This window comes from Ambystoma mexicanum, chromosome 5p (assembly GCF_040938575.1).
Source record: "Ambystoma mexicanum isolate Mex_15411 chromosome 5p, UKY_AmexF1_1, whole genome shotgun sequence".
In the NCBI taxonomy this organism is placed as follows: Eukaryota; Metazoa; Chordata; class Amphibia; order Caudata; family Ambystomatidae; genus Ambystoma; species Ambystoma mexicanum.
Window position 1 is genome coordinate 148,136,248 of NC_090930.1, and position 20,766 is coordinate 148,157,013.

Below are 20,766 nucleotides of genomic sequence, written 5' to 3' on the forward strand. Positions count from 1 at the left end.
TGGCAGGGATCCGGGGGGTGGGAGGGGACAGAAAAGCAGCTTCCCGAGCGCTAATGTGTCCCTCGGCTTCTGCCTCATAGATGATAGGTGCTATCAGAGCCTGCAAACATGGAGTAGGGTCTCTCGGTAGAATACAATAGCTGTTTGGGTCATCAAGGAGGTTGGTGACCATTGTGATGTATTTGGTGGTATCCATAATAACAATGGCACCCCCTTTGTCTGCTGGTTTTATCACGATGTCTGGATTGTTGGCTAAGTCTGTTAGAGCTTGCAGTTGGGGTTTGGTGCAGTTATTGTGGATAAATGGAATGTTGGATTCAAATTCGGAGATCTTTTTGAGCAGTGCCTGTTCAAGAGTAACTGATTCTGCAGTGTTTGCACAATGCGGTGGGAAGTACTGTGATGGAGGGCGTAGGCCCGTCACATCTTTGTCTTCGTAGGTGTGGTTTGCAAAATACTGACTCAGTCGTATCTTGCGCATCAATTGAGTAACTTCTACCCTGGTCTGGAACGGGTCATAGCGGGCTGTAGGGATGAAAGCTAAGCCTTTTTGTAAAATCTCTTGTTCGGATCTGGTAAGAATATGGGCGGATAGGTTCACGATAAGTGAGGGAGAAGTGGAGGTATAGCTCCCTGTCCCCGGCTCCGTGTGATCACTGTTGGCGGGGGGTGGTTCTGCCACCGTGTGCGGCTCTGGCCTCTCCCGCGCTGTCCTAAAAAAGGAACCGCAGGGGGGGTGCCTTGGTTGGAGCTGTTGAACTGTACTCTCTTGTTCTGCCATCTGTTGTTGTTAGAGCTAGTGCTGGAGTTGCTACTCGAGCTATTCCAAGATCTGTTGGAATTAGACCTTTGGAGATTTTGGAACCGGAATTGTGCAGCGTCTCGTCGAGCTTGTTTAGCTTCCTCAGTAAAATACTCTTCTGCTACATATGGGTAAACTTTTACATGCGTGAAAGCTGCAAGGTCCTTCTTTAATTTAATAATCTTCCTATTCAGGTTGTTGTCTTTAAACTCTTTCAATGTGGTTTCTAGGAGAGTGAGTTTGGCCGAATAGGTGTCCGCAGCGATTTTGGTTCTAAGTGCCTCGCTTTTTTCATTCAGTTCAGTCAGTAGTTGATCTGCGACTGTTTTGGCAGTGTTGATGATGAGTATAAGCCAGTCTCTGGTACATTTATTAGCTATGAAAGACCAATCTTTCCTGAATTTGAGATTATCTAAGAAGATGCGTGGTTCGATACGTATGATGAGGCCATTAGGTGCAGCATGGGCCCTCAAGTATTCAGTCATAAGTGCACCGTGTAATTCGGTGCGGATGATCTTCTTTTTAAGGATTTAAATATTGTTCCATTCATCATTGTTGGTGATGTTCTGCGTTGTGAGATCTAGTCCCAGAAGAGAAGGGTTGGCTAAAATGCCATCTACCAATTCTTCTGCGAAGGCTAGATAGTGGCCGTCGGCCATTTGTCAGGGTGGGGGAACTGGAAGGGGGGGCAGGGGAAGTGAAAAGAGGGGATGGCGTGGAGAGAGCAAACACAAAAATACTGTGAACAGATGGCAAGAGGGAGGAAGGTCCTATCTCTTGCGTGGGTAGAATCAATCTATCCCAGCAACTGGGGTCAGTTGCGCAAAATAAATCCAGAAACAACGGCGAGAGCTTATAAAGCTAAGGTGCACGGTACAACCGTGTTTGTCCTTTTAACCGTTAACAAAATCACATTGGGTAACACAAAAACAACGGTTTTGTAGGAAAAATGGTATTCAAGATGCATCAGATGTATGCCAAACAAATAAGTGAGTTGAAGTGCTCACACTCAATTACATGAAAAGGTGGGCCACCTGACTCGGCGTACCTAGCCCTAAGGAAGAACACCCTGACCCTGACGGGGTGCCTTTCCCTGGGTTACGCGTGATGTATCACCTACTAAAAAGATATAGAGGAGAGTACTGTCCCTCAACCTTCTATACTGGTGGCGGTGTCTGAAAACAGACACGAGTAGTCCAACAGGGACATCTAAAAAGTGGTAGACTTCAGCAGGTTAGGCAGCGTGCAACAAAACTGTATATTAGATCTTGAGGCTGCTAAAATGTATGGATACAACCTGCGAAAGAGGTCAACTGCTTATATTCCATCCAGAATGTATAGCTTTAATGATTCCTGTAGGTCATTATGGTTGGAGTGTAAAACAGTACTGCTGGAGACACCACTGGAGGGTGCATTAAAAACAAACCCAGCCTAAGGGCTGTGGGGCTAAAAAATGGCTCTTGTAAAAAGGTGTAGCTCGCTCTGTGAAGGTGAGTGTGCTACAGTAAGCAATTTTTTAAAGAATACAGTCTCTTAAGTAGGTGTGAAAGAGATCACGGGTAGGTCATGAGAGCCCTCATGACCGAAAAAGTTCGACCGGTTTCGATGGCATGGGAGATTCAAACCATCTTCTTCAGGACCGTGACTTGAAATGCAAACAAATTTGCCAAATGTTCAGGTAGATGCTGAACAAGGGGATGCTGGTGTCTCCTGTAGGGAGACCGGAGGGAGGGGGAAAGAAAGAGCAGGGCAATCAAACAATGATGAAAAACAAGCACCAATAGTGTGCAAACATACAGGTGGTGCTTGTCATGCGTAGAGTAGAGCATGTCTAAGCAACAGAACTACAGCGGTCAGAAGTTTACAGGAATGGCCGAGGTGCCTGGACACCTGTGTAGGGTCTCAACGCCAAGTGTGAAGGAATACGGGGACAAGGAGGTGAGGCGGAGGTGGGCCGTGAAAAAACGAGTCTCTCCAGGTGACAGACAAACTGCTGCCTAGGTAGTGAGGGGCAGCAAGTGTGCTAGTGTGGGAATTAGTGCACTACAGAGTAGGAAAGGCGTGAGCCTCTGTGTGGTCCACAAAGAGGGGGGAGCTATCCCAAAATGGTGCAAGTAAAATAGAGGGGGCTGAACCTACCTCTTCGCCAAAACCTCTAGGCATAAGGTCTGTCTGGGAGGCGAGGGATGACACTGGTTTGTTTACAGCATCATGCTGGTGTGGAAGGGTCAAAAACCTGCACAATCAGGTGGTAATGTACCTGAAGAAAAACAAGAAGACCACAAAGTATAGGTGGAAATGGCTCAAAAAACCATGGCTTTATGAGTTAGAGTATAAAGCCAAAGTGTCTAGGGGTGTGCCGTACCTTTAGAGCTGTAGCTGCTGGGCTCTGTAAAATCCGTGTGCTGTATCGAGCTGGTACAGCTCGAGACTAGCGTTCTACAGAAAAAAGGCCCATCGCCTATAAAAAGGAGCGAGCAACGCGCTCGCACTAGTTGAGGCGGCGGCGGCGTCGGCGTGACGCAGCTGGCTCCAGGGAAACGCCTCGAGCGTTCGGAGCCAGCAAAAGAAGCCCAAACGCCTCTCGACAGAGTGGCAGAGCACGCTTGGGTTACGAAGGATCGGGCGCTGAAGCCCGATCTCATGTGGCAGAGACTCGATGGGATGGGGGAGGGGGAGGAAAAGAAAGGGAGGGGGGGGTCGGGAGTGCAAAGAGGGGGGAGGGGGAGAAGGAAAAAATTAAAAAAATTAATAATAATAATAGAGAGCAACTATTGGCACCAGAAGGACTAAAGAAAAAGGGGGGTGGGGGGGAAGGTGGGACGGTTTTTTTTAAGGGGGGGAGGTGGGGAGAGGGGAAAAAAGACCGGATGGGATGGTCAAGATTGCTCCTGAGCCCTGGGCAGTATGAGGAGGGTATGCCTCATAGGACTCATGGTATGTCTAGAGGAGTGAGGTTAGAAACGAAGGAGCACTATTGCTGTGCGTGAGATAGGTGATTCAGGACAGCACTGCTAGTTCGTGCCACTGGATTTGTTCATTCAGACCTTCTGAATAGGTCTTGAGTCTATAAATCCACATCTGTTCTCTTTTGAAAAGTATATTGTGGTAGTTGCCGCCTCTACGGGGCGGTGTGACTTTTTCAATGATGGTCCATTTGAATTGGTCCGCAGTATGTCCTTTAGATGTAAAATTTGTGGACCACACAGAGGCTCACGCCTTTCCTACTCTGTAGTGCACTAATTCCCACACTAGCACACTTGCTGCCCCTCACTACCTAGGCAGCAGTTCGTCTGTCACCTGGAGAGACTCGTTTTTTCACGGCCCACCTCCGCCTCACCTCCTTGTCCCCGTATTCCTTCACACTTGGCGTTGAGACCCTACACAGGTGTCCAGGCACCTCCACCATTCCTGTAAACTTCTGACCGCTGTAGTTCTGTTGCTTAGACATGCTCTACTCTACGCATGACAAGCACCACCTGTATGTTTGCACACTATTGGTGCTTGTTTTTCATCATTGTTTGATTGCCCTGCTCTTTCTTTCCCCCTCCCTCCTGTCTCCCTACAGGAGACACCAGCATCACCTTGTTCAGCATCTACCTGAACATTTGGCAAATTTGTTTGCATTTCAAGTCACGGTCCTGAAGAAGATGGTTTGAATCTCCCATGCCATCGAAACCGGTCGACCTTTTTCGGTCATGAGGGCTCTCATGACCTACCCATGATCTCTTTCACACCAACTTAAGAGACTGTATTCTTTAAAAAATTGCTTACTGTAGCACACTCACCTTCACAGAGCGAGCTACACCTTTTTACAAGAGCCATTTTTTAGCCCCACAGCCCTTAGGCTGGGTTTGTTTTTAATGCACCCTCCAGTGGTGTCTCCAGCAGTACTGTTTTACACTCCAACCATAATGACCTACGGGAATCATTAAAGCTATACATTCTGGATGGAATATAAGCAGTTGACCTCTTTCGCAGGTTGTATCCATACATTTTAGCAGCCTCAAGATCTAATATACAGTTTTGTTGCACGCTGCCTAACCTGCTGAAGTCTACCACTTTTTAGATGTCCCTGTTGGACTATTCGTGTCTGTTTTCAGACACCGCCACCAGTATAGAAGGTTGAGGGACAGTACTCTCCTCTATATCTTTTTAGTAGGCGATACATCACGCGTAACCCAGGGAAAGGCACCCCGTCAGGGTCAGGGTGTTCTTCCTTAGGGCTAGGTACGCCGAGTCAGGTGGCCCACCTTTTCATGTAATTGAGTGTGAGCACTTCAACTCACTTATTTGTTTGGCATACATCTGATGCATCTTGAATACCATTTTTCCTACAAAACCGTTGTTTTTGTGTTACCCTATGTGATTTTGTTAACGGTTAAAAGGACAAACACGGTTGTACCGTGCACCTTAGCTTTATAAGCTCTCCCTGTTGTTTCTGGATTTACTTCACGCAACTGACCCCAGTTGCTGGGATAGATTGATTCTACCCACGCAAGAGATAGGACCTTCCTCCCTCTTGCCATCTGTTCACAGTATTTTTGTGTTTGCTCTCTCCACGCCATCCCCTCTTTTCACTTCCCCTGCCCCCCCTTCCAGTTCCCCCACCCTGACAAATGGCCGACGGCCACTATCTAGCCTTCGCAGAAGAATTGGTAGATGGCATTTTAGCCAACCCTTCTCTTCTGGGACTAGATCTCACAACGCAGAACATCACCAACAATGATGAATGGAACGATATTGAAATCCTTAAAAAGAAGATCATCCGCACCGAATTACACGGTGCACTTATGACTGAATACTTGAGGGCCCATGCTGCACCTAATGGCCTCATCATACGTATCGAACCACGCATCTTCTTAGATAATCTCAAATTCAGGAAAGATTGGTCTTTCATAGCTAATAAATGTACCAGAGACTGGCTTATACTCATCATCAACACTGCCAAAACAGTCGCAGATCAACTACTGACTGAACTGAATGAAAAAAGCGAGGCACTTAGAACCAAAATCGCTGCGGACACCTATTCGGCCAAACTCACTCTCCTAGAAACCACATTGAAAGAGTTTAAAGACAACAACCTGAATAGGAAGATTATTAAATTAAAGAAGGACCTTGCAGCTTTCACGCATGTAAAAGTTTACCCATATGTAGCAGAAGAGTATTTTACTGAGGAAGCTAAACAAGCTCGACGAGACGCTGCACAATTCCGGTTCCAAAATCTCCAAAGGTCTAATTCCAACAGATCTTGGAATAGCTCAAGTAGCAACTCCAGCACTAGCTCTAACAACAACAGATGGCAGAACAAGAGAGTACAGTTCAACAGCTCCAACCAAGGCACCCCCCCTGCGGTTCCTTTTTTAGGACAGCGCGGGAGAGGCCAGAACCGCACACGGTGGCAGAACCACCCCCCGCCAACAGTGATCACACGGAGCCGGGGACAGGGAGCTATACCTCCATTTCTCCCTCACTTATCGTGAACCTATCCGCCCATATTCTTACCAGATCCGAACAAGAGATTTTACAAAAAGGCTAAGCTTTCATCCCTACAGCCCGCTATGACCCGTTCCATACCAGGGTAGAAGTTACTCAATTGATGCGCAAGATACGACTGAGTCAGTATTTTGCAAACCACACCTACGAAGACAAAGATGTGACGGGCCTACGCCCTCCATCACAGTACTTCCCACCGCATTGTGCAAACACCGCAGAATCAGTTACTTTTGAACAGGCACTGCTCAAAAAGATCTCCGAATTTGAATCCAACATTCCATTTATCCACAATAACTGCACCAAACCCCAACTGCAAGCTCTAACAGACTTAGCCAACAATCCAGACATCGTGATAAAACCAGCAGACAAAGGGGGTGCCATTGTTATTATGGATACCACCAAATACATCACAATGGTCACCAACCTCCTTGATGACCCAAACAGCTATTGTATTCTACCGAGAGACCCTACTCCATGTTTGCAGGCTCTGATAGCACCTATCATCTATGAGGCAGAAGCCGAGGGACACATTAGCGCTCGGGAAGCTGCTTTTCTGTCCCCCCCCACCCCCGGACCCCTGCCATGTATGCTCTTCCAAAAATTCATAAAGGGCTCACTCCCCCACCAGGCCGTCCCATTGTCTCAGGAATTAGCTCTGTTCTGGAACCCCTTTCACAATATGTGGATTTCTTTATCAAAGATCAAGTCCCAAAAATGACTAGCTATGTGAAAGGCTCCACAAATATGCTGATTCTTTTAGATACCATCACATACCATCCAGAAACAGAATGGCTAGTCACCATTGATATAGAATCCCTCTACACCCGGATACCGCAGCAGGAAACACTGCACATGCTCAGCAGGTTGTTATACTCAGGTATGGACCTCCATGGAGTCCCGCCTAATTTTATCTTATCTCTTGCAGAAATAGCATTGACCAAGAACTTTTTTCTCTTTGAAGACACATTTTACCAACAGATCTCAGGAACTGCGATGGGGGCAACCTTCGCCCCCAGCCTCGCCAATCTATATGTTGATTCATTCGAACGCCAACACATCTATCCAGAGACTAATCCGTATCTCGCACACCTAATTATATTGCGGCGATATATCGATGACATTTTTGTGATATTTCGAGGCTTAGAACACGAGATAGAGGCCTTCCACATCTGGCTCAATTCCCTCAATCCACACCTCAAGTTCACGTTGGAGAGACATAGATCCAAAACCCACTTCCTTGATCTTGCCATCTCAGCAGTTAGTGGGAACCTTCACTCGAGCGTCTACAAAAAATCTACAGACAGAAACGCACTGCTCTGTTATTCAAGCTACCACCCCAAGGCACTCAGAGACAATCTCCCCTTTGAACAGTTCTTACGTTATCGGAGGCTGTGTACACAGACTCCGGACTACACCAGACAATCTAAACAACTGCAAATACAACTGGCCGAGAGAGGTTACCCCAGGAGGATTATTAAGGACACCTGTAAGAGAGCTAGGAACATTCCACGTTCTATTACCTTACAACAACATACTAAACCACGTGAGTCCAACACTTTCACAGCAGTATTCAGTTTCTCACCTCTGCTGAATAAAATTAAGCGGGAAGTTAAAAGACTTTGGCCCATTCTCAATACAGGCGAATCTACCATCCCTGTCCCACGGTTTGCCCTCAAGAGACGGTGCAACGTGAGAGACAAGGTTGTTAAAACCCTTACACCGGGTCCACCCAGGGATGCCCTCACGCAGGGGACCCTTTGGAATACCCCATCCATCAAAGGCCATGCACCCTGTGGTAATTGCTCCATGTGCGCTCAGACCTCTAGAACCACGCAGATAGAAATAGGTTGGGAAACACCATGGACACAGAACACATTCACCAACTGCAACACCAAGGGCGTCATTTATATGATCACTTGCCCATGCAACCTGAACCCAGTTCGTACCCGCATGACCGAACACAAATCATGCATAAGAACGAACAAACTCACTGCACCACTGGTGACTCATTTTACATCTAAAGGACATACTGCGGACCAATTCAAATGGACCATCATTGAAAAAGTCACGCCGCCCCGTAGAGGCGGCAACTACCACAATATACTTTTCAAAAGAGAACAGATGTGGATTTATAGACTCAAGACCTATTCAGAAGGTCTGAATGAACAAATCCAGTGGCACGAACTAGCAGTGCTGTCCTGAATCACCTATCTCACGCACAGCAATAGTGCTCCTTTGTTTCTAACTTCACTCCTCTAGACATACCATGAGTCCTATGAGGCATACCCTCCTCATACTGCCCAGGGCTCAGGAGCAATCTTGACCATCCCATCCGGTCTTTTGTCCCCTCTCCCCACCTCCCCCCCCTTAAAAAAAACCGTCCCACCTTCCCCCCTCCAACCCCCCCTTTTTCTTTAGTCCTTCTGGTGCCAATAGTTGCCCTCTATTATTATTATTAATTTTTTTTATTTTTTCCTTTCCCCCCCCCTCTTTGCACTCCCGACCCCCACCCCCCCCTTTCTTTCCCTCCCCCTCCCCCATCCCATCGAGTCTCTGCCACATGAGATCGGGCTTCAGCGCCCGATCCTTCGTAACCCAAGCGCGCTCTGCCACTCTGTCGAGAGGCGTTTGGGCTACTTTTGCTGGCTCCGAACGCTCGAGGCGTTTCCCTGGAGCCAGCTGCGTCACGCCGACGCCGACGCCACCTCAACTAATGCGAGCACGTTGCTCGCTCCTTTTTATAGGCGATGGGCCTTTTTTCTGTAGAACGCCAGTCTCGAGCTGTACCAGCTCGATACAGCACACGGATTTTACGGAGCCCAGCAGCTACAGCTCTAAAGGTATGGCACACCCCTAGACACTTTGGCTTTATACTCTAACTCATAAAGCCATGGTTTTTTGAGCCATTTCCACCTATACTTTGTGGTCTTCTTGTTTTTCTTCGGGTACATTACCACCTGATTGTGCAGGTTTTTGACCCTTCCACACCAGCATGATGCTGTAAACAAACCAGTGTCATCCCTCGCCTCCCAGACAGACCTTATGCCTAGAGGTTTTGGCGAAGAGGTAGGTTCAGCCCCCTCTATTTTACTTGCACCATTTTGGGATAGCTCCCCCCTCTTTATGGACCACACAGAGGCTCACGCCTTTCCTACTCTGTAGTGCACTAATTCCCACACTAGCACACTTGCTGCCCCTCACTACCTAGGCAGCAGTTCGTCTGTCACCTGGAGAGACTCGTTTTTTCACGGCCCACCACCGCCTCACCTCGTTGTCCCCGTATTCCTTCACACTTGGCGTTGAGACCCTACACAGGTGTCCAGGCACCTCCACCATTCCTGTAAACTTCTGACCGCTGTAGTTCTGTTGCTTAGACATGCTCTACTCTACGCATGACAAGCACCACCTGTATGTTTGCACACTATTGGTGCTTGTTTTTCATCATTGTTTGATTGCCCTGCTCTTTCTTTCCCCCTCCCTCCTGTCTCCCTACAGGAGACACCAGCATCCCCTTGTTCAGCATCTACCTGAACATTTGGCAAATTTGTTTGCATTTCATGTCACGGTCCTGAAGAAGATGGTTTGAATCTCCCATGCCATCGAAACCGGTCGACCTTTTTCGGTCATGAGGGCTCTCATGACCTACCCGTGATCTCTTTCACACCAACTTAAGAGACTGTATTCTTTAAAAAATTGCTTACTGTAGCACACTCACCTTCACAGAGCGAGCTACACCTTTTTACAAGAGCCATTTTTTAGCCCCACAGCCCTTAGGCTGGGTTTGTTTTTAATGCACCCTCCAGTGGTGTCTCCAGCAGTACTGTTTTACACTCCAACCATAATGACCTACGGGAATCATTAAAGCTATACATTCTGGATGGAATATAAGCAGTTGACCTGTTTCGCAGGTTGTATCCATACATTTTAGCAGCCTCAAGATCTAATATACAGTTTTGTTGCACGCTGCCTAACCTGCTGAAGTCTACCACTTTTTAGATGTCCCTGTTGGACTACTCGTGTCTGTTTTCAGACACCGCCACCAGTATAGAAGGTTGAGGGACAGTACTCTCCTCTATATCATTTTAGTAGGCGATACATCATGCGTAACCCAGGGAAAGGCACCCCGTCAGGGTCAGGGTGTTCTTCCTTAGGGCTAGGTACGCCGAGTCAGGTGGCCCACCTTTTCATGTAATTGAGTGTGAGCACTTCAACTCACTTATTTGTTTGGCATACATCTGATGCACCTTGAATACCATTTTTCCTACAAAACCGTTGTTTTTGTGTTACCCTCGATTCTGCATGCAACATTCATAGAATGTCTCTACGCACATTACTAGAACCCTATGTTTTGTTCACATATTTTTTCTGCTACTTGCTTAATTTCCTGTACTGCAAAGCAGCCATTGTGATACTCTGTCCTTTTTGCTCATCTTGCTGTACAAGCACTGTCTTGCAAAATGTGTTCCCATAATATATGCCACAGCGGTATACATTGTGTAAGCCTGTATCCAGCAATCTGTATCTCAAGCGCCACAGCACTAATGTCTTCACTAGCCTACCCTATGCCTAGGTCTGCAATACGAACACCTTGTAACTTTATAACTATTCCCAGCCCCAACTTAATGGACAACACAATTAAACCGACTCTGTTTCTACCACCACTCAAAGACTGCCACAATATCAAACCTACACCCTTCTTACCTCCTCTTAAGCTGAGATGCACCTTTGGCATGTTGAATAAATACTACCTTACAGCCATCTATCCCGACTATCCAGACTAGGGCAAGGGAAATCACCCCAGTCAAAATCCCAGGATCCACTGACTTGAGCTCCACATCTCTAACTGTGAACGTCCCATGCCCAACTCAACTAAGAAACACTGGACTGGGTTCAAGACTAGGCAGATCTTACAATCTACTCTCTACCACTACTGCAACCAATGACCTCAAGGCTTGTATCACAAAGCCACCGAGTAAAAAGTGTAAAAATGCCATACATTCTGTATGCAAAGCCCATGCCCACTAAAAATAAAACCTCCACCATTAATACTAGCACTACCTTAATTGGAGCATTAATCAATTGAAGATCCCTAGTTGCTCATGCTATGGAAATTGCTGACCTGATAGTTGATAAAGAATTAGACTTCCTGGCAATAACCGAGACCCGGCTACATGCAGCCGCAGGCCCATCCCTCCTTATTGCCACGCCCGACAAGTACACTGTTCTCAGATCAGATAGGGAAGTAACTAGAGGGGGAGGCATTGCAAAGGCCTCGCTTAACCTCAGAGCTAGCCACCATGTCCACACCTCATCATGTGAACTATTGTCTGTAAAGCTGCCGCTTTCCTCGTCACAAACATTAACCATGCACCTTATCTACCGCCCCCCAGGTCCATTAGGTTCCTTTGAAGATGACATCACAAATATTATCTCAGCCAATACCAAACCTTCATCACAAATCCTCCTACTAGACAACTTCAACCTGGGGTTTAATGACCCAGCCGACCACTCGGCTTTGCTCCTAGCGAATTCCCTGACTGAGTTAGGCCTCACCCAGAGAGTTCTCCTATCTACCCATGACAAAGGACGAACCTTCGATTGGCTTGCACACCTTAACTGATCAACCAATATCACAGCCATCGAGCCTTTACCCTGGACTCGACCATAGCTTACTAACCTTTACTCTTCTAAACTGCTTGTCTCCAGTGACGACAAAAGTTGTAGCTCTCCTATTCCAACCAGAAATAAGAAAAACATCACGATTAATAATCTTAGACCTTTTCTCGAACCCCTGCTGACGCCTTCTTTTCCTTCTAACCCTTAGGAATTAGTAGAGCTGTACAATAAAACTATCAATACTGCCATAGACTCCATTGCACCTTTGAAAATGTGCAAAAGTGCAAAAGTAAACCGATTGCTCATGTGAACGCCTGGTTCACCCCTAAACTTAAAGATCTTAGAAAAGCAAAAAGGAAACATGAAGCCACATGGAAAAGCAAATCCACCATCAATAAAGAAACCCTCTTAAAAAGTACTGCCAATTACAAACATGAAATACTAGCAGTCAAACGTAACTCCTACAATGATAGGATTGATAAGACCATTTCCAGCACCCGCGAACTCGGTTTTCCTCAGAGAACTCGAATCACCTACCCCCCCCATCCCCCGACAGACCATTGTGTCAAGGACCAAGCCTTGTGCACGAAAATCCAGGAGGTACTTGCCAATAAAATTACAATGCTCCAAAAGAAAATCTCTGACAAAAAACGTATCTTGCCACCGCAAGACAATTCCCTAAAACAACTCCCTAAGAAGCCCACCCCCACGCAAATATTCAAATTCACTCCAGTATCACCCCAAGAAGTAGGAAAAATCATAGATTCCCTCAAACCTTGCAATTGCCAAGGAGATTCCGGCGGTATCCTCGCCCCCTTCATTACATCTCTGATTAACACCTCCTTCCATACCTGCCCTGTTCCAACCAACCTGAAGAATTCACGGGTGCTACTCCGCTAAAAAAAACATCTTGTGACCCGAACATTCCTACTAACTTTAGACCCATTACCACGGTCCCATTCTTGTTAAAGATCCTAGATAAAGCAGCCTACAATCAACTACAAGATTTCCTGTAGTCTAATAAACTACTAGGTCTCCGTCAATCAGGCTTCAGGCCACAACATGGCACTGAAACTGCTTTGATTGACCTAAAAATGCTAATTGACGACCTTAAAGACAAAGGCAACTCAGACCTCCTGCTTCTCCTCGAGCTATCGGCTGCCTTTGATTTGGTTGACCACAAGATCCTATGCAACCACCTCTCCTCCACATCACCACACTTCTCACCAGAAGCCACAGCATGGATCAAGTCATTCCTAAGTAATTGGTCGATGAGTGTATTCTCGGCATCAGCGGCTGCAACCCCGATCCCTATCACATGCAGAGTCCCACAGGGATTGTGTGTATCACCGACCAGGTATAATGCATTTACCAAACTATTGTTTGATGACTTGGACTACATGGGTGTCACCTACACGAACTATGCTGATGACACCCAAATCCTTATCCCACTGACAGGTGACTATGTCAGGGACCTAGCCCTGATTAACAGAATCTACCTCATCATCCAGGCATGGATGGCCACACATGGCCTCCACCTGAATGATGATAAAACAGAATTCCTCATCTTAGCCACTCCCATTAACATTACCAAACTAGGTGACCAATATCGATCATTTGAAATCGATGGCCACATTATTAAAGTAGCCAGTGAAGTAAAAACTCTGGGTTTTTACCTAGACTCCTCCCTAAACCTGAGAAAACAGGTTAGCGCCACAGCTTCAGCTTGTGCCTACACCTGCAAGCTCATTCGAGCATGTATACCCTTCCTCTCTACTAAAAGATGCACCACCCTGGATAGAGCCCTAGTCCTATCGAAAATTGACTACTGCAACAGACTTTACCTGGGAGCCAACAAATATATCATCAAAAAATTGCAGATTCTGCAAAACAATGCCCTCAGGACAGCCTTGAGTTTTCCTCGCAGACAGCAAATCTCCTCCTTAAGAAGGGAGCACAAATGGCTCTCCATAAAGGAACGAATTGAACTTAAAACTGCATCACTAACATTCAAATGCCTTAATAGTTCAGCCCCACAATATCTCTCGGATAAATTTGCTCTGAAACAATACGCCAGACTTACCAGATCAGCTAGTTCTGGCTGTCTACAAGTTCTTAGATACAAACTGAAAAAAGTAGGAGGTAACAGCTTCCCTGTACTTGCCACCCAACTTTGGAACACTCTCCCCTCCAACTTCAGAACTAATCAATCCCTTTGTAGTTTCAGAAACAAAATGAAGAACTGGCGTATTACTAATGATAAACCCTATTAGTGCACCTGCTCTATCATGTACATATACTACATTCTCTGTGTTGTATTTATAATTGTCATACTGCTTTATTTCTGTAATTTTGAATGTATTTCTTTTTGAATTTGTATTTGTAGATAAGTGATTTATTTCTGCCTGTGTAACTATGATTCTGCATTATCTTGTACGGCGCCCAGATACCTTTGGGTGCGGTGCGCACTATAAAGAAATAAACATAAACATAAACACATAAATATATATTCCAGACAATGAAATAGGCACGTTTCCAGATGTCTTTGCTTTTATTATTATTATTATCATTATTATTATGATATTTATTGAAGGCAGACCTAGCTTCGAGAAGCAACAGAGCGCTTTACAGGGCCATACAACAATAAAGATGAATAACGGTGCATTTTTCAGAGTTCACAACAGAACAGATATATAGCGGGGGTATGATAAGAGGGGCACAGAGGAGGGATTCAGCTGTATCGTGTGGCAAGGTGGAGAGAAGTGGGCGGCGTCTAGCAAGTCAGGTGGCGCGAGGTGGTGACGTGATTGCCTAGGTGTTTAGGAGGAGAGACTCCTTGAAGAAGTGGGTCTTGAGTTCTTTTCTGAATTTTAGGAGTGTGGGGTGAGTCTGATGGGGAGGAGGTTCTATAATCTTGGGGCGTAAGCAGAGAAGGCTTGCTTTCTGGTCCTTTGCTTTCTGCATTGGTAGATTTAAAGTCTGCACGTGTCCTGGCTTCTGGTGGTGCGCTGTCCACCGGAGATGCAGAGTTTCTCCACGAGGTAGCTGGGTGACTTGAGGGAGACTGCCTTATAGTTGATGCATCAGGACTTGAAGGTGATTTGTGTGTACAGTGGGAGCCAGTGAAGGTCGATGAGGGCCGAGGTGATGTGGTCGTAGTTGCGTCGACCCTTGACCAACAAGTGTGATCCTGGGCATATAACTTCACTGCACAGGGATTCATTTTCGCTAACCTTTCAAAATGAGTCTTATTCTGGTATAAGATGGCACTATTGGGTAGTACTTAGCATTTTAAAGCAGTACGTGGAATGTGAGGCTGTATTGTGCATATTTTAAAGCCATAAATGCATACTTCACAGTTGTGGCTTTAACAGATATGAGATGGCAGTGCCTGACTATATGAGACACTACTGGCATAATAAAGCAGCAGTGCTCCTGGCCTATAATGGGTATGCTTTATTTGACCCCAGCATATCATGATTGCATTTATAATACTGTGAAAGAATTGTACTTAATAAATGGTTGAAAACTAAAATTTTGTCTGCTTTAGTATTATTTATTTTATTAGTCATTTTTATTGTTTCTTTTTTAATTTTGCAATATCTCTTCTTGTGGTGTCACCAGGGTAAAAGGTGATATGGCATCACTTCATGTGATGTTGGTGGGGTCAGAAGTCAGTGATGTCATCAGGCATGGGATGTCACTTCCTCCAACCCTGCCAATTCAGCCAGTGCAGGGATGGATAAGGCGGCCTCCCTATAGGATGAGCACCTTTTGAGGTGCTATTATCATTGGTCCCCTTCTGCGAAACCGAAGGAAACGTGCCAACAAAATATGAATCTGACTTTTTATGGAATGCCTTGTGATGTTTTGTGCAGGAGTGCCAATGTTATGCAAAGGGGTCCAAAAGTTGCATTTCCCGCGCAAACTCCCATAGGGAATGTGTGCCCTCAAGAAGGTACTGTCTGGGTCTTCTGTGTGCTTTGATGAAATCTATCTAGTGGTTATTGTAATTAAAGCTATAAGAATATTTTGCAGTTGTTCCAAGGGCAGTGTGCAGAACCAAATTCTAATCTAAATCCAAGAATGAGGTTGGCAGAAATCAAGCTGAGAAATATGCTCCAGGCCACCATCATGAATTCAGATCCTGTGCTGCCAAAGCCTATCGAATGGGGATATAACAGCCTTCTGCAGCAGCTCTTAATCCTATGGAGCGTATGCCACGAATGGGTGGGATATGTCAATTTCACGAAACGAAACCAGAGAATGTTGCTGTTAGGGGGCTGGTGTCTCCGCCCCATGTGGTGAGTATGCCCCATTGTGCGGGGCGGGCTTGTAGGCCCATGGTCTGTGCGTGACACAGCTTTAGACAGTGACTGCCGAACGGAAGCCCGCTCGGCACCTTTATTGGTGCGGGTCACATGCTCACACATGTGACCCTTATCATGTGACTAGGCACAAGCCCTGTAGCCTGTTGCATATGATGTAACATCCCATGCCAAAGGCAAAACAAATAAATCACACAACAACTTAAGATGGCATGGCTCCAAAAACAGCTCAAAACTCACGCTGACCTCATGGGTCATTTTGACACACTACTATGTACGTTATCTATGAGGGTATATTACCAGAGGTTGGGCGGTTCAGTTTATCCTCGTGAGAGTGATGATGGTAAACACTTGTCCCACTTGCATTTCCGGCCAACACTGATGACACGTTGTTATACTGGGCCTACTTTAAACGTGTCTCTGCATCATAAACACGCCTCACTGTCATAGTATGTATTTACATACATATGCACACTGGTGGGAAGCACACCTTTGAAGCTCTAACACTGTAAACGCTATTAGTCCACAAGAAAGTGGGGATCACCCCACAGGCCGGAAAAGCCACACCGGGGATACCGGGGCTACCAGGGCCACATTGGCAGATGGTCACAGGCCAGTCCCTGTGTGCCTGCTCATCCATGATGGAGTGCGCTCCACTAGCTGGCAAAGCTGTGCATGGAGATGCCGGGGGCCACATCGACTGCCATCTTGCCAGCAAGGCTCTGCCACGTCTTGGCTGAGCATGCAGGCAGGCGCTACAGAGCTGGTGGAAGGTCTTCTCAGCCTCCAGATGCTGTAAAATGGTTATTCCAGCGGGGCCTGAGTGGTCCTTCCTTGCAGCAGACCATAGTCTGGAGTCTTTTGAGCCCCCTCTCCCCCATGAGGATAGGGGTAAGGGGACGACACCCCCCCAGGTGGAGACTAGCTGACGGTAGCATGCATGGCCGCAGCTGGGTTCTACCAGGAGGGAGTTCTTTCTCGCTACCGCATTGGCGGCAGCCCCTCCGCATCCGTGCTGTGGCCAGGCTCCCCAGGCAGCAGTTGACGGCAGTACACTTGGGCCACACCGCCTTTCCTGGCTCGCCTTTTTGCCTACCCACACGAGCCGTCTCTCCCGGGAGAGCTGCGGCTGGGCCAAGGCTGTTGCATCCTTTGTTGCCTCCCCCAGTCAGGGGTCGCTGCGGTCCAGGTCACACCAACTGTGCCCCCCCACCCAGGCGGGACGTCACTCTCATGGGATCTGTGGTACAGCCAATGCAGTGGTGGTTCTTGCCACGCCGCTCTTCTCCCGTTGACAGTTTTGGGGACGTACCAAGTGAATGACTTGCTCCTGGCACTTTGGCCGCAAGGATAGGCAGAGTCACGGTTGGCTTCCTGTGAAAGCCGCTTGGCATTGGTTCTTGCCGAGCCATTGTTCTCCCCCAGGCAGGAGTGGTCGTCAACTGTAGTGGCATGGTCCGCTCTTCTCCGTCAGGCAGAAGCTTCTTTTGGCAGTGCACCTCTGCCCCAGACAGGAGTGACTCTACTCGAGGCACTGCACCTCTCCCCCAGACAGGAGTGCCTGTATTAAGTGTCCAGAGGGGCAAGGTGCTCTTCTGTCTTTTGCCCCTGGCAGGGTTATTTTTGTTCCAGAATAGTGGCGGCGGTCCTTGGCACACCTCTATTGTCGATTTGTGTGGCAGCATAGGACTTGTGTGGCTGCGTGCCACTTCTCCTCTTCCCCAGTCAAGAGTTTACTATTCACAACTTGTGGCAGTTGCAGCAGGAGCTGCAACACTGACTCTTCCTCCAGACAGGAGCACTGAAAGCTGCTGTAGCGGCATGGGCCGCCTGCTCTCCCCCAGGCAGGAGCACTGAAAGCTGCTGTAGCGGCATGGGCCGCCTGCTCTCCCCCAGGCAGGAGCACTGAAAGCTACTGTAGCGGCATGGGCCGCCTGCTCTCCCCCAGGCAGGAGCGCTGAAAGCTACTGTAGCGGCATGGGCCGCCTGCTCTCCCCCAGGCAGGAGCACTGAAAGCTGCTGTAGTGGCATGGGCCGCTTGCTCTCCCCCAGGCAGGAGCACTGAAAGCTGCTGTAGCGGCATGGGCCGCCTGCTCTCCCCCAGGCAGGAGCACTGAAAGCTGCTGTAGTGGCATGGGCCGCCTGCTCTCCCCCAGGCAGGAGCACTAACAAGTTTCTGTAGTGGCATGGGCCGCTTGCTCTCCTCCAGGCAGGGGCACTGAAAGCTGCTGTAGCGGCATGGGCCGCCTGCTCTCCCCCAGGCAGGAGCACTGAAAGCTGCTGTAGCGGCATGGGCCGCCTGCTCTCCCCCAGGCAGGAGTACTCAACGTTACTGTAGCAGCATGGGCCGCCTGCTCTCCCCCAGGCAGGAGCACTGAAAGCTACTGTAGCGGCATGGGCCGCCTGCTCTCCCCCAGGCAGGAGCACTAACAAGTTTCTGTAGTGGCATGGGCCGCCTGCTCTCCCCCAGGCAGGAGCACTGAAAGCTGCTGTAGCGGCATGGGCCGCCTGCTCTCCCCCAGGCAGGAGTACTCAACGTTACTGTAGCAGCATGGGCCGCCTGCTCTCCCCCAGGCAGGAGCACTGAAAGCTACTGTAGCGGCATGGTCCGCCTGGTCTCCCCCAGGCAGGAGCACTAACAAGTTTCTGTAGCGGCATGGGCCGCCAGCTCTCCCCCAGGCAGGAGCACTGAAAGCTGCTGTAGCGGCATGGGCCGCCTGCTCTCCCCCAGGCAGGAGCACTGAAAGCTACTGTAGCGGCATGGGCCACCTGCTCTCCCCCAGGCAGGAGCACTGAAAGCTGCTGTAGCGGCATGGGCCGCCTGCTCTCCCCCAGGCAGGAGCACTGAAAGCTACTGTAGCGGCATGGGCCGCCTGCTCTCCCCCAGGCAGGAGCACTGAAAGCTGCTGTAGCGGCATGGGCCGCCTGCTCTCCCCCAGGCAGGAGCACTGAAAGCTACTGTAGCGGCATGGGCCGCCTGCTCTCCCCCAGGCAGGAGCACTAACAAGTTTCTGTAGTGGCATGGGCCGCCAGCTCTCCCCCAGGCAGGAGTACTCAACGTTACTGTAGCAGCACGGCCCACCTGCTCTCGCCCAGGCAGGAGTACTCAATGTTACTCTAGCGGCACAGGCCACTAGCTCTCGCCCAGGCAGGAGTACCTTGGCTACATGCTGCGGGGCAGGCTGCTGTTATGACAGCTCCCCCAACCAGAAGACCTACTCGCAGCACATGTCTCTGCCTATAGTCTTTCCTTCTCCCTCCCTGGGTGGGGAATACAAATGCTACTCGCCTTCCTCTCATTATGCAACAGAGGCCACGCTGCTGCTCTTCCCAGATGGGAGAGTTATGGGTTAATGTTTCTCCCATACGCTCCTGGGGCAGGTTGTCGCAGTCCTGCATGGCCCCCATGCAGGAGTATCCCTGTGGCGTTGCCCCTTTAAGGGTACGCACGCGACGGAGTGACGTCAACTCCGTTGCGTGCCAGTTTAAATAAACGGGGCGGCTCCTGGTGACGTCAGTTCACCGGGGAGCCCACACCGACAACATCTCCGTCTCTGTGTCTGATTACCACAGGGGGTGGGGGGCTCACGGAGGCGGCCCATCGGAGACCGCCAACAGTGGCGACGAGACCGGGATCGCTTCCTGGAACACGCGGGGGAGTTTCGCCGCAGCGCAGATGATCGTGTGTGAGCGCGCGACGAACTCCGACCGCAGAGAAGGGAGCGACGCACGCGGCTGGCGGCCATTTTGATGAACAGGCCTCGGAGTCTCACGGCTTCATAACGAAGCGTCGGTGAGCCATCCGGGCTTAATTTTTGGAAACTTCAGCGGCGGATGGTCGCTGAACACAGCACATGTCAATTTCATGAGTAAACTTTGACAATTTCCACCATTATCGTCGAGCAGAGGCAGGGGAACTCCATGGGGAGCCTGCTGTTGCACTAGGAGTCTGTCCCTTCCTCTACTCAATTTTTGGACACATCATTGTCTGCATGCTGGCTGGAGTGACACCTTCACGAAGATCACGGCTAGTGGTGAGTTGCGGCCCCTTTCTTGCCAATCTTGTGGGGTGCCTGTGCGCTCTCCACCATGAACCAGGATGCTGCTGCTGCTGCTGCTCCTGCTGCTGTGGGTCCAGTACCGCCTGTGCTTCCACCTGCCCCTCCGCCGAAACCACCGGGGTCCCTACAGCCAATGCCTGAGTTTGATATCTCGGGTGCTCCATCGGGCCTGGGACAGAGGTGGAAGATGTGGATGGATAGGCTGGAGATGTATTTCAGGGCCACAATGGAAACAACGGACGACGGCAAGCTGGCCACCCTCCTGTACTCGGCTGGTCCGGCGGTGCATGAGGTATTTATGTCCCTGCAGCCGGTGGACGGATCGTTTGCTGCGGCAAAGGAGGCACTCCATAACCATTTTCTGCCAATGGCCAATGCGGACTATGAACGTTTTCTTATGGGAACGGCTCGCCAAAAAGATGATGAGACTCTGGATGTATTTGTTGGGCGGTTGCGGCGTCTG